General features: G+C 38.4%; 1 protein-coding gene and 1 non-coding gene across 17 annotated transcripts in view; both read right to left on the bottom strand.

The window, feature by feature from the left end:
* ERC1 (ELKS/RAB6-interacting/CAST family member 1) overlaps window positions 1–12,391 on the bottom strand; it is a 524,562-nt gene that overhangs the window by 325,515 nt on the left and 186,656 nt on the right. The window lies entirely within an intron of this gene.
* LOC132228845 (U5 spliceosomal RNA) lies at window positions 8,463–8,573 on the bottom strand. The gene has a single exon (XR_009451455.1). It is a non-coding gene; the product is annotated as a U5 spliceosomal RNA (small nuclear RNA).

Below are 12,391 nucleotides of genomic sequence, written 5' to 3'. Positions count from 1 at the left end.
AAAAGGAGTAATTATAATAGATACATTTATTGATTGCTTACCTTGTGCCAGACACTGTTCTAAGTGCTCTTTGTATGAACTCTATCACTGTTTACAGCAATCCTTTAGATAACTATCCCAATTTTACAGATGAGAAATCTACCCAAGAAAATTCAAGCAATCTGGGGTTTCATAGGTCAGATTCTAACTCTTAGGCTACAGTGCACATAACATAAAGAGTTCTGTAATTGAAATGAGAAGATCTGGCATCAAATTCAAGTATCACCACTTACTATTGGTTGACCTTAGAGAATACACCTTCCCTATTTACAATTCCTCATTAAAATAATCCCCAAGAAACCAGAAACACCAATCAGAAAGGATATATGCACCCCTATGTTCATAGCAGCACAATTCACCATAGGTAAGATCTGGAAACAGCCTAAGTGCCCATCAGTAGATGAATGGATTAGAAAACTGTGGTACATCTACACGATGGAATACTATGCTGCTGTAAAAAGGAAGGAACTCTTACCATTTGCAACGTCATGGATGGAACTGGAGAGCATTATGCTAAGTGAAATAAGCCAGTCAATGAAGGAAAAATACCACATGATCTCACTCATTCATGGACAATAGAGACCATTATAAACTTTTGAACAATAATAGATACAGAGGCAGAACTGCCTCAAACAGATTGTCAAACTGCAGCGGGAAGGCCGGGGAGGGTTGGGGGGCAGGAGGTAGGGGGGTAAGAGATCAACTAAAGGACTCGTATGCATGCATATAAGCATAACCAATGGACATAAGACACTGGGTGATAGGGGAGGCTAGGGGACTGTCTAGGGCGGGGGGATAAAATGGATACATATGTAATACCCTTTGTAATACTTTAAGCAATAAAAAAAATAATAATAATAATAATCTGTCCGGGGTAAACCCATAAGCTATTTGTAAATCAGACAGGTGTTTTTCTAAATAGTAAATATATATGATGTTATTATTAAAGAAGAGCCACTACATAAAATGCATATGGTATTAGCAATATCATTTTCCAAACCCTATCAGAAATTCTCACACTTTCATTTACATTATCATATGCAAAATCAGTAACTTTTAAAATGCAGGTTTCCAATTATTTTCTGCCAGCTTCTCTTACTAATTTACTTACTCATAAAGATGTAAAGCTTCTACATGGTACCTCTGACACATGTAAACAGCAGTAGAGGTAGTTGTTTTTGTTATCAATAGTTCAACAATCAGCAGAATCACCAAACAAACTCAAAATTTAAAGATTTGTGTGTAGGTTTGTGTATGTGAAATAATTCAAAGGTTTGTCACACTGTGGCAACTTTCCCTCCATACTTCATGCTGCACTTCACCCTGCTAATATAATATGATTAGCCTGAATGTCTCCGATGAAATTTTATTTAAATTAAAACAATATATTTTTCCTCCTCACTCCCCTGGTGGCTCCTTTCACATTCATTTTTTTTTCCAGTAAAATTGTGTTTGGTCGGATTGTTGCTTTCTGATTATCCTTACTGTCTTTTGAAGCAAAGAACTTTGAGTCCACTCTTCTGGTAAACTAAAAACTCCTGACATTTTATGCACTTTTAACTAGATTTCTAGACATTGCTTTCCTGGAATAAGTTCTATCATTTCAGCTCAAAATAATGTTTGCATACAATGCTCTATCAAAAGTCTTTGTTTTAATACAATCATACTGACCTTGAGGTGAGACTGAGGAAACAGCAAATCCAGGAAGAAAATGTGAAAGAGAAAGTTAGAAAGAATTAATAAAAACAATATTCAAAAATAATATTATTCATAGACATAGACAAACAAAGGACAAGATTAAAGAAGGGCAAGGAGTCATAGATTCTGCACAGGCACTAAAAATTAGTAATTTCAGATTTCCAACTCTCAACAAATGTATTTTTACATTAGATTACATCACTGTACCTTAATGTAAGTTTCTACAGAAAAAAATTTTATCTAAACTATGCCACTTTCTGGGATAGGGAAAAAACTGTTAAACCCTAAGAAAAAGAAGAGAAGATTAATGCTCCTCCTTTCCATTTAAGTAGTTAAGTGATTTCACAACTTTGGGCAGCTTAGTTGTACACACACCCACCTTATAAGTGACTACTCCTTTACCCATCCCACTCTATTTCTTGGATCCAAGTTACCCATAAACAAACGCAGAAAAACACTGACAACTTTGGATATTTTGTAGAATACAGGACTCTAATTTATTTGGAAGAATTAAATATAATTTTCTCAAATGTGAAAACTAAAATTTTCCCGCCAAATGCATTATTTTTCAATTCAAATCTACCAAAATTTACCTCAACTGGTGCAACCTAAAAGCAATAGGAAGAAAAATATAAGGCTCTATAAACATCAATTCATTTCCAATACTGCTCAGCAGTAAAAGAACAAAGTAGCCATGCTTAATATTCCTACACAGCATGAAACCTGTGATTCAATATTACTTTTTATAGCAGCAGACAGTTTACCTTTTTAAAAATTAATCACTGTCACTGAAATTACTATTATCCTACAGATACTTAGATTTTTAATGGCCAGTGTCATCAAGATTATCTTCAAGATCTAAATTTTACCTTAAACATATTTCTTGAATGCAAGCACCATTTCAATTTGTATTTTTAATTTTTTCTAATGTTTCAGTACTTAAAATGAGTTTTTAAAAGTTGTGAGAATAATGAAATAATATATTTATCCCCATTATATAAGATAAAAAGATGAAAAACAAAGAAAAATTTTAAATTCCTCACAATCACAGTGAGTAAGTGGTAGATCTAGGATAAGAATGTAGGTATGCCAGCATACTATCTAGGGATACTTTAAATGTTTTGTGATGCTTACAGATGCCTATCTATAAAAATCCAAGACTCTTTGGCACATATAAAACAGTGTACAATACAATATTCAAAGTAAAAAAGAGGGTAAATGATTGTTCCCAATTATCTTTTTACTGGTTATGATGCACTAAGATAGAACAATTTCAGATCAACAATGACACTAACTGAAATCTATAGATGCAAGGCTTTATCTAAGACATGGATAAATACAATTTATTTATTTATTTTTTATTTATTTATTTATTTATTTTACAGAGAGGAAGGGAAAGGGATAGAGAGTTAGAAACATCGATGAGAGAGAAACATCGATCAGCTGCCTCCTGCACACTCCCCACTGGGGATGTGCCCGCAACCAAGGTACATGCCCTTAAACGGAATCGAACCTGGGACCCTTCAGTCCGCAGGTCGACGCTCTATCCACTGAGCCAAACTGGTTAGGGCTAGGTAAATACATTTTTAAAAAATAAGCTTATTCCTGTCAACAGTGAACAACTTTAAGAATCTTTTTACCTATTTTACTATTCATGAGTCATATTTCACTTTGGCATCAAACTATAGCTTTAGGGAAATTAATTTAGGAGAAAAAATATGCACATAAAATAACAATATATAATTCTAGTGTTTATACTTTCAAGTAAAAATTTAAGTACTATTAAATGCCTATCAAGACTGTAGCAACAAATTACAAGTTGTACCCACAAGAAACATATACATAGAATTGACTATGTAAAGCTGTGTCATTTATTCTTCTTTTAAATGAAATCAGTGAAATCCAAGAAAGAAGAAGAGAGGGAGAACCAAGATGGCGGCATAGGTTAACGCCGGAGTTTGCTGCTTTGAACAACTACTTCAAAAGTGAAACCAAAAAACGGAAGGGACATCACCCAGAACCACAGGAATGCTGGCTGAGTGGAAGTCCTACAACTAGGAGGAAAGAGAAACGCATACGGACACTCAGAGGAGGCGCAGTGCTGAAGTCAAATTCTGAGGTGCGGAGTGCGCGGAGCGGGCTGGCGGCGGAGGGCGCGGTTGTTGTTTTCAATCGGGAGGGAGTTGCAGACTCTGAGCACCAGATCCGGGCGAGTCTTTAGGGACCCAGACTCAGGCGGGAGAAGCGGGACTGTCTGGCTTCGGTCAGAGCGAGTGCAGCTTTCTCTCCGAGCTTTGCAGCGGGTGCCGGGACTCAGAGAGGCAGAGCCCCTGGGGACAGGACTGAGAGCCGCCATAACTGCTCTCTCCGGCCCACCCTGTTGATCCTGTGCGACCCGCCCCGCCCAAGCCCTGCACAGAGGCATTTGCCGGATAGCCTCAGGCAAAGGCTAGATTAGCACCTCCCTAGAGGACAGAAGTTCTCTCACTGCTGACACAGCTGATTCTCATAGCCACTTGGCCTGGAGGTCAAACCCTCCCTGGAATTAGCTACAACAATCAAGATTTATCTATAAGACTGCGAACAAAGACCACTAGGGGGTGCACCAAGGAAGCATAACAAAATGCGGAGACAAAGAAACAGGACAAAATTGTCAATGGAAGAAATAGAGTTCAGAACCACACTTTTAAGGTCTCTCAAGAACTGTTTAGAAGCTGCCGATAAACTTAATGAGATCTACACGAAAACTAATAAGACCCTCGATCTTATATTGGGGAACCAACTAGAAATTAAGCACACACAGACTGAAATAACGAATATTATACAGACGCCCGACAGCAGACTAGAGGAGCGCAAGAATCAAGTCAATGATTTGAAATGCGAGGAAGCAAAAAACATCCAACCGGAAAAGCAAAATGAAAAAAGAATCCAAAAATGCGAGGATAGTGTAAGGAGCCTCTGGGACAGCTTCAAGCATACCAACATCAGAATTATAGGGGTGCCAGAAGATGAGAGAGAGCAAGATATTGAAAACCTATTTGAAGAAATAAATGACAGAAAACTTCCCCCACCTGGTGAAAGAAATGGACTTACAGGTCCAAGAAGCGCGGAGAACCCCAAACAAAAGGAATCCAAAGAGGACCACACCAAGACACATCATCATTAAAATGCCAAGAGCAAAAGATAAAGAGAGAATCTTAAAAACAGCAAGAGAAAGAAACTCAGTTACCTACAAGGGAATACCCATACGACTGTCAGCTGATTTCTCAACAGAAACTTTGCAGGCCAGAAGGGAGTGGCAAGAAATATTCAAAGTGATGAATACCAAGAACCTACAACCAAGATTACTTTATCCAGCAAAGCTATCATTCAGAATTGAAGGTCAGATAAAGAGCTTCACAGATAAGGAAAAGCTAAAGGAGTTCATCATCACCAAACCAGGATTATATGAAATGCTGAAAGGTATCCTTTAAGAAGAGGAAGAGGAAGAAAAAGGTAAAGATACAAATTATGAACAACAAATATGCATCTATCAACAAGTGAATCTAAGAATCAAGTGAATAAATAATCTGATGAACAGAATAAACTGTTGATTATAATAGAATCAGGGACATAGAAAGGGAATGGACTGACTATTCTTGGGGGGGAAAGGGGTGTGGGAGATGTGGGAAGAGACTGGACAAAAATCGTGCACCTATGGATGAGGACAGTGGGTGGGGAGTGAGGGCGGAGGGTTGGGCGGGAACTGGGAGGAGGGGAGTTATGGGGGGGGGAAAAAAAGGAACAAATGTAATAATCTGAACAATAAAGATTTAATTAAAAAAAATGAAAAAAAAAAAAAAGAAAGAAAGAAGAAAGAAGAAGAAACAAGCAGTTCCCCCAGAAAGCAAGCTAAAGCAAGCAGGATCAGGTAAGGAACCAGTCATGTTCAGTTGTAATACTCTTAGCATCTTTCTTTTCTTTTCTTTTTTTTCTTTTAAACACAGCTCATTTTCCCTAAACCAGTGATACACAACCATTACAGCAGCACCAGTCATTTCTCTTCAACTACATTAAGGTTATATTCTCTGACATTATACTTCATGAGTCAAATCTATAACCATAAATTTTAAAATAAAAAAATTATTCTCTAAGGAACCATTTTCCGCATGAATTGCATACTAGTCTATGCCAAACCTATATACAGATTAATATTAATTACTATATGGAATATATTTTAAGACATTAAACTGAATATCAATTCAAGATTTCCTTATGGAGATATACTTACAAATATGAAGACTAAATACATAGGTTTACATTTCAGGTTACACTGTGCCATAGATGCCCAAATATATTGTGATATCAATATAAAATAATCACAAACATAAAGCCCATTTTCCCAATGAAAAGATCAAAAAAATGTTTTAGATCTTTAAAAAAAAAATAAACTTCCAGGATGTAGATAAAATATTTACATATCTAATTATAACAATAAATATATTTCTTTGGTTACACACATTTTAAAGGGAATACATGAGAAAACAATGTTAATATGGAAATACTTTCTTTTTTAAAATATATTTTTTATTTATTTCAGAGAGGAGGGAAGAGGGAATGAGAGATAAAAACATCAAATAATGAAAGAGAATCATCGATCAGCTGCCTCCTATACGCCCCACACTGGGGATCGAGCCTGAAAGCCAGGCATGTGTCCTGACAGGGAATTGAACTGTGACCTCCAGATCCATAGGTCAACACTAAACCATTGAGCCACATTGGCCGGGCTGGAAATACTTTCTTCCCCTCTCACATTCAGTGAAAGAATTTTATCCACTCTCTTTGCATGCACCTTTAATATCAATTTACCAAGAACAGAAGATGTATCATTACTTTATGCATCAAGAAAGAAAAAAAACTACACCAAGCCAATTATGCCATGCCATTATTTATACATGTATCCCAGTTCCAGAAATGTTAAACTGTAAAACTCAGAGTTAAAACTGGCACTTCATTGTGACAAAACAGGAAAATGATTATCTTTGTTTTATTTATCCTGCAGATTGAAAAGTAATCCCACTGAATTATATTAAATTGTAAGAACATTATAGCATGCCCTAGCTGGTTTGGCTTAGTGGATAGAGCATTGGCCTTCAGACTAAAGGGTCCCAGGTTCGATTCTGGTCAAGGGCACATACCTTGGTTGCAGGGTCCTCCCCGGCCCAATCCCTGGTTGGGGCTCGTATAGGAGGCAACCAATCGATGTGTTTTTCTCACATCAATGTTTCTCTCTGTCTTTCCCTCTCTAAAAATCAATGAAAAAATATCCTCAAGTGAGGATTAAAAAAAAAAAGAAAGAAAGAACATTATAGCTTATGAATTTAAACTTTTACAGAAGGAAAAGTACATGTACAATTGTAAACATATTACAAGCAGAGAGAAGAAAAGAATATAAAAATAATAACATTTTCAGTATAATCCTATCTAATAAAAGAGTAATATGCAAAGTGAACATCACTCCAACACACAAGATGGCCATCCCCATGTGGACACAAGATGGCCAGCAGGGGAGGGCAGTTAGGAGGGACCAGACCTGAAAGAAAGGGCAGTTGGGGGCAATCAGGCCTGCAGAGGAGGGCAGTTAGGGGTGACCGGGCTGGCAGAGGAGGGCAGTTGGGGGGAACCAGGCCTGCAGGGGAGGACAGTTAGGGGCGACCAGGCCTGCAGGGGAGGACAGTTAGGGGCGACCAGGCCTGCAGAGTAGGGCAGTTAGGGGCAATAGGGCTGGCAGGAGAGGGCAGTTAGGGGCGACCAGGCTGGCAAGGGAGGGAAGTTAGGGGTGACCAGGCAGGCAGGGGAGGGCAGTTGGGGGCGACAAGCCGGCAGGGGAGAGCAGTTAGGGACGACAAGGCCAGCAGGGAAGGGCAGTTAGGGGCAATCGGGCTGGCAGAGGAGTGGTTAGGGGGTGATCAGGCTGGCAGAGAGAAGCGGTTAGGGGCAATCAGGCAGGCAGACAGACAGGCGAGCGGCTGGGAGCCAGCAGTCCTGGATTGTGAGATCATGCCTAAACGGGCAGTCGGACATCCCTAGAGGGGTTCCAGATTGGAGAAGGTGCAGGCTGGGCTGAGGGACACCCACCCACCCGTCTGTGAACGAATTTCATGCACCAGGCCTTTAGTAAGTGTATAAAGGACTATTAAATCTCCATCTGTTAGATGGAAGGTCTGAATATGGCAGGCAATGGGAAGGAAAAGGGAAGAAATGCGAGATGATTAGATGGTGAAATAAAGTAGTTCTGTCTCTATGTTGTATCATATATGTTTATTGAGCCCTCAATAATGTGTAGTCACAGGACAGAATGTGATAGATACTACAGGAAAAGCACAAATAAAGAAAAAAAAAATACTACCTAAGTGAGATCAGTTAAATTTTCTCCTCAAAAAGGTTAACAGTTAGGGTGGAGTGGGCAAGTGGTGGATAAGGACACATATGTAATACCTTAATCAATAAAGAAAAGAAAATTTTTTAAAAGATAACAGTTAAAAGGAGGTTCTCTCAAATAATTAAGGGGAAAGAAAAATTTAGTCAAAGAGAAAAGAATAAGAATAAACAAATTAGAAAATAGCATTCATCTTCTAACTTTGAGGTCCATTTTTTAAGAAAACAGAGAGTTAATTCTACTATCAAACCAAATTCTGGAAATATCATCCTGCAAACTACTTCAAGTTTGCCAACACATTTTAGAATACTTATAAAAAAAAATAAAAATAACTTCGTTTTCACTACATAAAATTTCAGACCAGTAATCTTTAGTAAAAGGCGAAAGATTTATGCGATTTGAAAAGAAACCAGAGTATCCAGTAATCTTTAAAAAAATAAATTAAAAAATGAAGAAGCCATACACTTGAGCTATGAGGTCCAAGCCTAGCAACTATCTTCCCTAATTTCTGCAACTACCACCAGAAAAGTTCTTTCTCTTACACATACTTGCATGCAAATAATACCCTGAATTAAATCTCACTCCTGGCATGATAAGAAAAAAGCCCCATTCTTTGTGTTTAACACAGTTCATTAGATCTTGACCTACAAAAGTACAGATTCCTGTCACTTACGAAAATAAGGTTAAAAGTTACTGCTTTAAGCAGTTCAGACCATTTATTCAGGGGCTAACTACAAGGGGCCTAAATCCTAAACAAACTAGGGACATTCTTGCTTTAAAAAATACTCAACTAAGTAGCTCTAAATCTTATGAATACATCATAAACCACTTATAAGTCACTTGTTTATAAATCAGAATATAGTTCCCTTGGAAACAATATTGTAAGTACAGGTTAGGTTTTCTTGCTAGTCCACAAAAATGTATGTTTAATCATGATGTAAAAGCCTAGAACAAACAGTTTTAGGTGAGGTCTGGAAAAGATGGTTAGTGAAGAAAATAACATTAACCATCACAAAACAGAAAAATTAAGTTCCCTTCATTATGCTTATATGACTAGACCAAGAATGTGTGTATTTATCCTATATAATAAAAACATAATATGCAAATTGACCAAATGCAGGAACGACCGGTCAATATGATGCACAATGACCACCAGGGGGCTCAATGCAGGAGCTGCCCCCAGTGGTCAGTGCGCTCCCACAGGGGAAGCACTACTCAGCCAGAAGCCGGGCTCACGGCCGGCCGGCGAGCCCAGTGGTAGCAGTGGTGGGAGCACTGCAGGCAGGCGGTAAGGTGCAAGGGGTCCAGGATTACCAGAGAGATGACTGACTGCCAGCTTAGGCCCGATCCCCCGGCAGACATCCCCCAAGGGGTCCCAGACTGTGAAAGGGTGCAGAACAGGCTGAGGGACCCCCACTCCCATCCCCAGTGCACAAATCTCGTGCACTGGGCCTCTAGTATACTATGTGAATGAATAACAAAATTGATCTTGGTTCTCTTGCCTTCCTCAGAATAGTCACAGCAGCAATACAATATCCTACGCTTTCCCTTTCCATTTTGTATCTCTATCTACACTAGAGTTCAAGGAACTGAAATTAGCAGTCTAGGATCCAAAATTATCTACTAGCCTTTCAATCAAACTCTCAAGCTATTATCATTTAATATTGGTCTCAAAAATTAAAAGATCAGACTTAAGAGTCTAAAGTTGAACAAGAACCCCCTTTTCCATGATAATCCTGTATCTTGGGGCACATATTAATTGGGTACTGTTAAGTATTACTCTCCAGGAGAGCTCAACCAGACTTTGAATTGAAACCTCGTCACTGAAATTTCTAGTCCTGGACGAGCTGTAGAAGAATGCCTCTGCAAGCATCATTTACAAAGGAAATGACAATAGCTGCTCTTTGTGGGAGTCTTAGAAATCTGGAGCCAGAAGTATCTCTTTACTGAGTCCAGACTAATAAAGGGTCTAAGAGTCAGACATGTGGAAAAACTGGCACCTGGCCAGCAAAGCAACCCACGTGCCAGTCTGAAAGTGTCTGTGCTACAAGAGGGCATTCCAGCATGTGCGGGGGGGGAAAAAGCCTCATCAACATTCTCAAGGGAACAGCCTCTGCATCATCTGTCTTTTCCCTCCCCTTCTAGGAAGTGGGCTCATTAATTAAAACTGAACAAAGGGAGAAACGGTAGAAGAGAACAGACTCTGCAATTCTTAACCACAAGTCTATTACCACCTACCTACTACGTATTTAATATAGAACCAGTCATTTAAACTCTGGCCTCACCTCCTTATCTTTATGTTTAAAATCCATATAAGAATCCTTTCCAAAAACAAACAAAAAAGTCATGATGCAAGAAGGGGTAGCTTAAATGCACAACTATAAATACTATTAAAGAAATTACACTAAAAAGTGGGGGCACCTTTCTTAGGAAGATAAGATCTACCTGATACATAACAAATGAAACATGAAGCTAGTGTCCCTAGTTTGTTCCTACAGGAAAACTCCACCTAAAATAAGTGTCAATTTGCTCTTTAATGTTTCTACTAAAGGACAGAAAAAGAATTGTTCATTGAATCCAAATGCAGTAAGAATAATGTCCACATTTCAAGGTTAAATGTGGCCACCTCTGCCACAATATAAATTTATTTTTAAAAATTCAAAATATATTCCCCTTTAAATTATTTGCCTAACTAGGGGCAAAAATCTGCTCTATAATGCCCCTTTCAAAAAGTGACAGAATGAGATCTTTTCCAGGCATTTGGGTTGGAATAAAATGGGGAAGACAAGATTAAAACAAGGAAAAGTAGGATGGAAATGTGGGGATATCTGAAAATAATGGCATAGCAGAATAATTTATGATGGCTTTAACTGGTACCCTCAAATTACTGCCAATTTTAAAAGAACCAAAATAGGCATAGCAAGAGTATCATTCTTGATTTGAGAATTAAGTCAAACAGTGAGGAAGTTATTTTTTTATTCATAAGGTATTAGGTAGACAAAGAGCCCTGACCTTGGTCAGGCCCCTACTGCCTCTGCTGTAACACATTCAGTTCTTATCAGAAGAAGGGGGGGGGGGGGATGAGAGAGAAAGAGAGAGAGAGAAAGAGAGAGAGAGAGAGAGAGAAAGTTTGTAAATAGCTGTTAATGGTTTGAATGCAAATAACAGAAAATACTGTTTCAAAATGTTTAAACTATAAGAAAATGTACTACCTCACATAACAAAAAGTCTAGTTTTAGGAACAGCCCATTAGGGTTCTGGCTCTGCTTCTTTGGTTTCCCTCTCACCCTCTGCCTGCTGGCTTCATCTTAGGTTGATCGAAGGGTAGCGCCAGCAGTTCTAGTCATCACATCCAGTCATGATAATATCGAAACAAAGGCCACCTTTCTTCTTGAAAGTCTTCTTTATTAAAACATCATTCCCCAGAAGCCTTTCTGTAGTTTTCCCAAGTCACTTTAATGGATTATGTGCTCAATGGGAAAGAGAATGCTATTACACTGACTGACTAAATGAACCAGGATCCACTCCTGGAGCTGTGAGTGAAGGAAACTATAAAACTTGGGGTTGTGTTCATTTATTCCCAACTCCAAACAACAACAAAAAAAGGAAAGCAGAAAACTAAAAGTTAAGGCAAAATGAGGGGCTAAAGTATAACGTATGAAGTGAATTTAAAAGGTGTTTCTTAGCTCTGAGGTCGCTGGGGCTAGGGATGGGAAGACATTTGCTGCAAAGGGATATGAGGGAACTGTTGAGGGTGAAGGAAATGTAGCAGTGGTGGTTGCACAGATTTATGTTTGTCAAATCTCAAAAAAATAAGTTACACACAAAGTTATTGTGTGTAACTTATACCTCAATAAAGTAAGTTTCTTTAAGGAATTCTGAGGACTTCTAAAGAAAAGAACCCCTCTTTGAAGTGTCTACTCAAATATCACCATATCAGAGGTCTCTCCTGCCCACCTCATAAATATAGCAACCACTCAAATCCTCACACTCCATATCCTTACTCTGCATTGTATTTCCCATGATATTCACCACCCATTGACAATTACATCTTTAGTTTTTATTGTCCATTCACTCTCAACTAGATTATAAACTCCATAAAGGCAAAGATTTTTATCTGTTTTGTTCCTTGTTGTGTCCACAGAGCCCAGAACAGTCACCAGCAAATAAGAGCCTCTGTAAGAAATTATTTATTTAATGAAAAAAGAAAGGGTATACTTTATGACTGAAAAGAGA

This window comes from Myotis daubentonii, chromosome 2 (genome assembly GCF_963259705.1).
Source record: "Myotis daubentonii chromosome 2, mMyoDau2.1, whole genome shotgun sequence".
Classification (NCBI taxonomy): domain Eukaryota; kingdom Metazoa; phylum Chordata; class Mammalia; order Chiroptera; family Vespertilionidae; genus Myotis; species Myotis daubentonii.
Note: the sequence above shows the minus strand (reverse complement) of the source record. Positions and strands in the feature narration are given on the sequence as shown.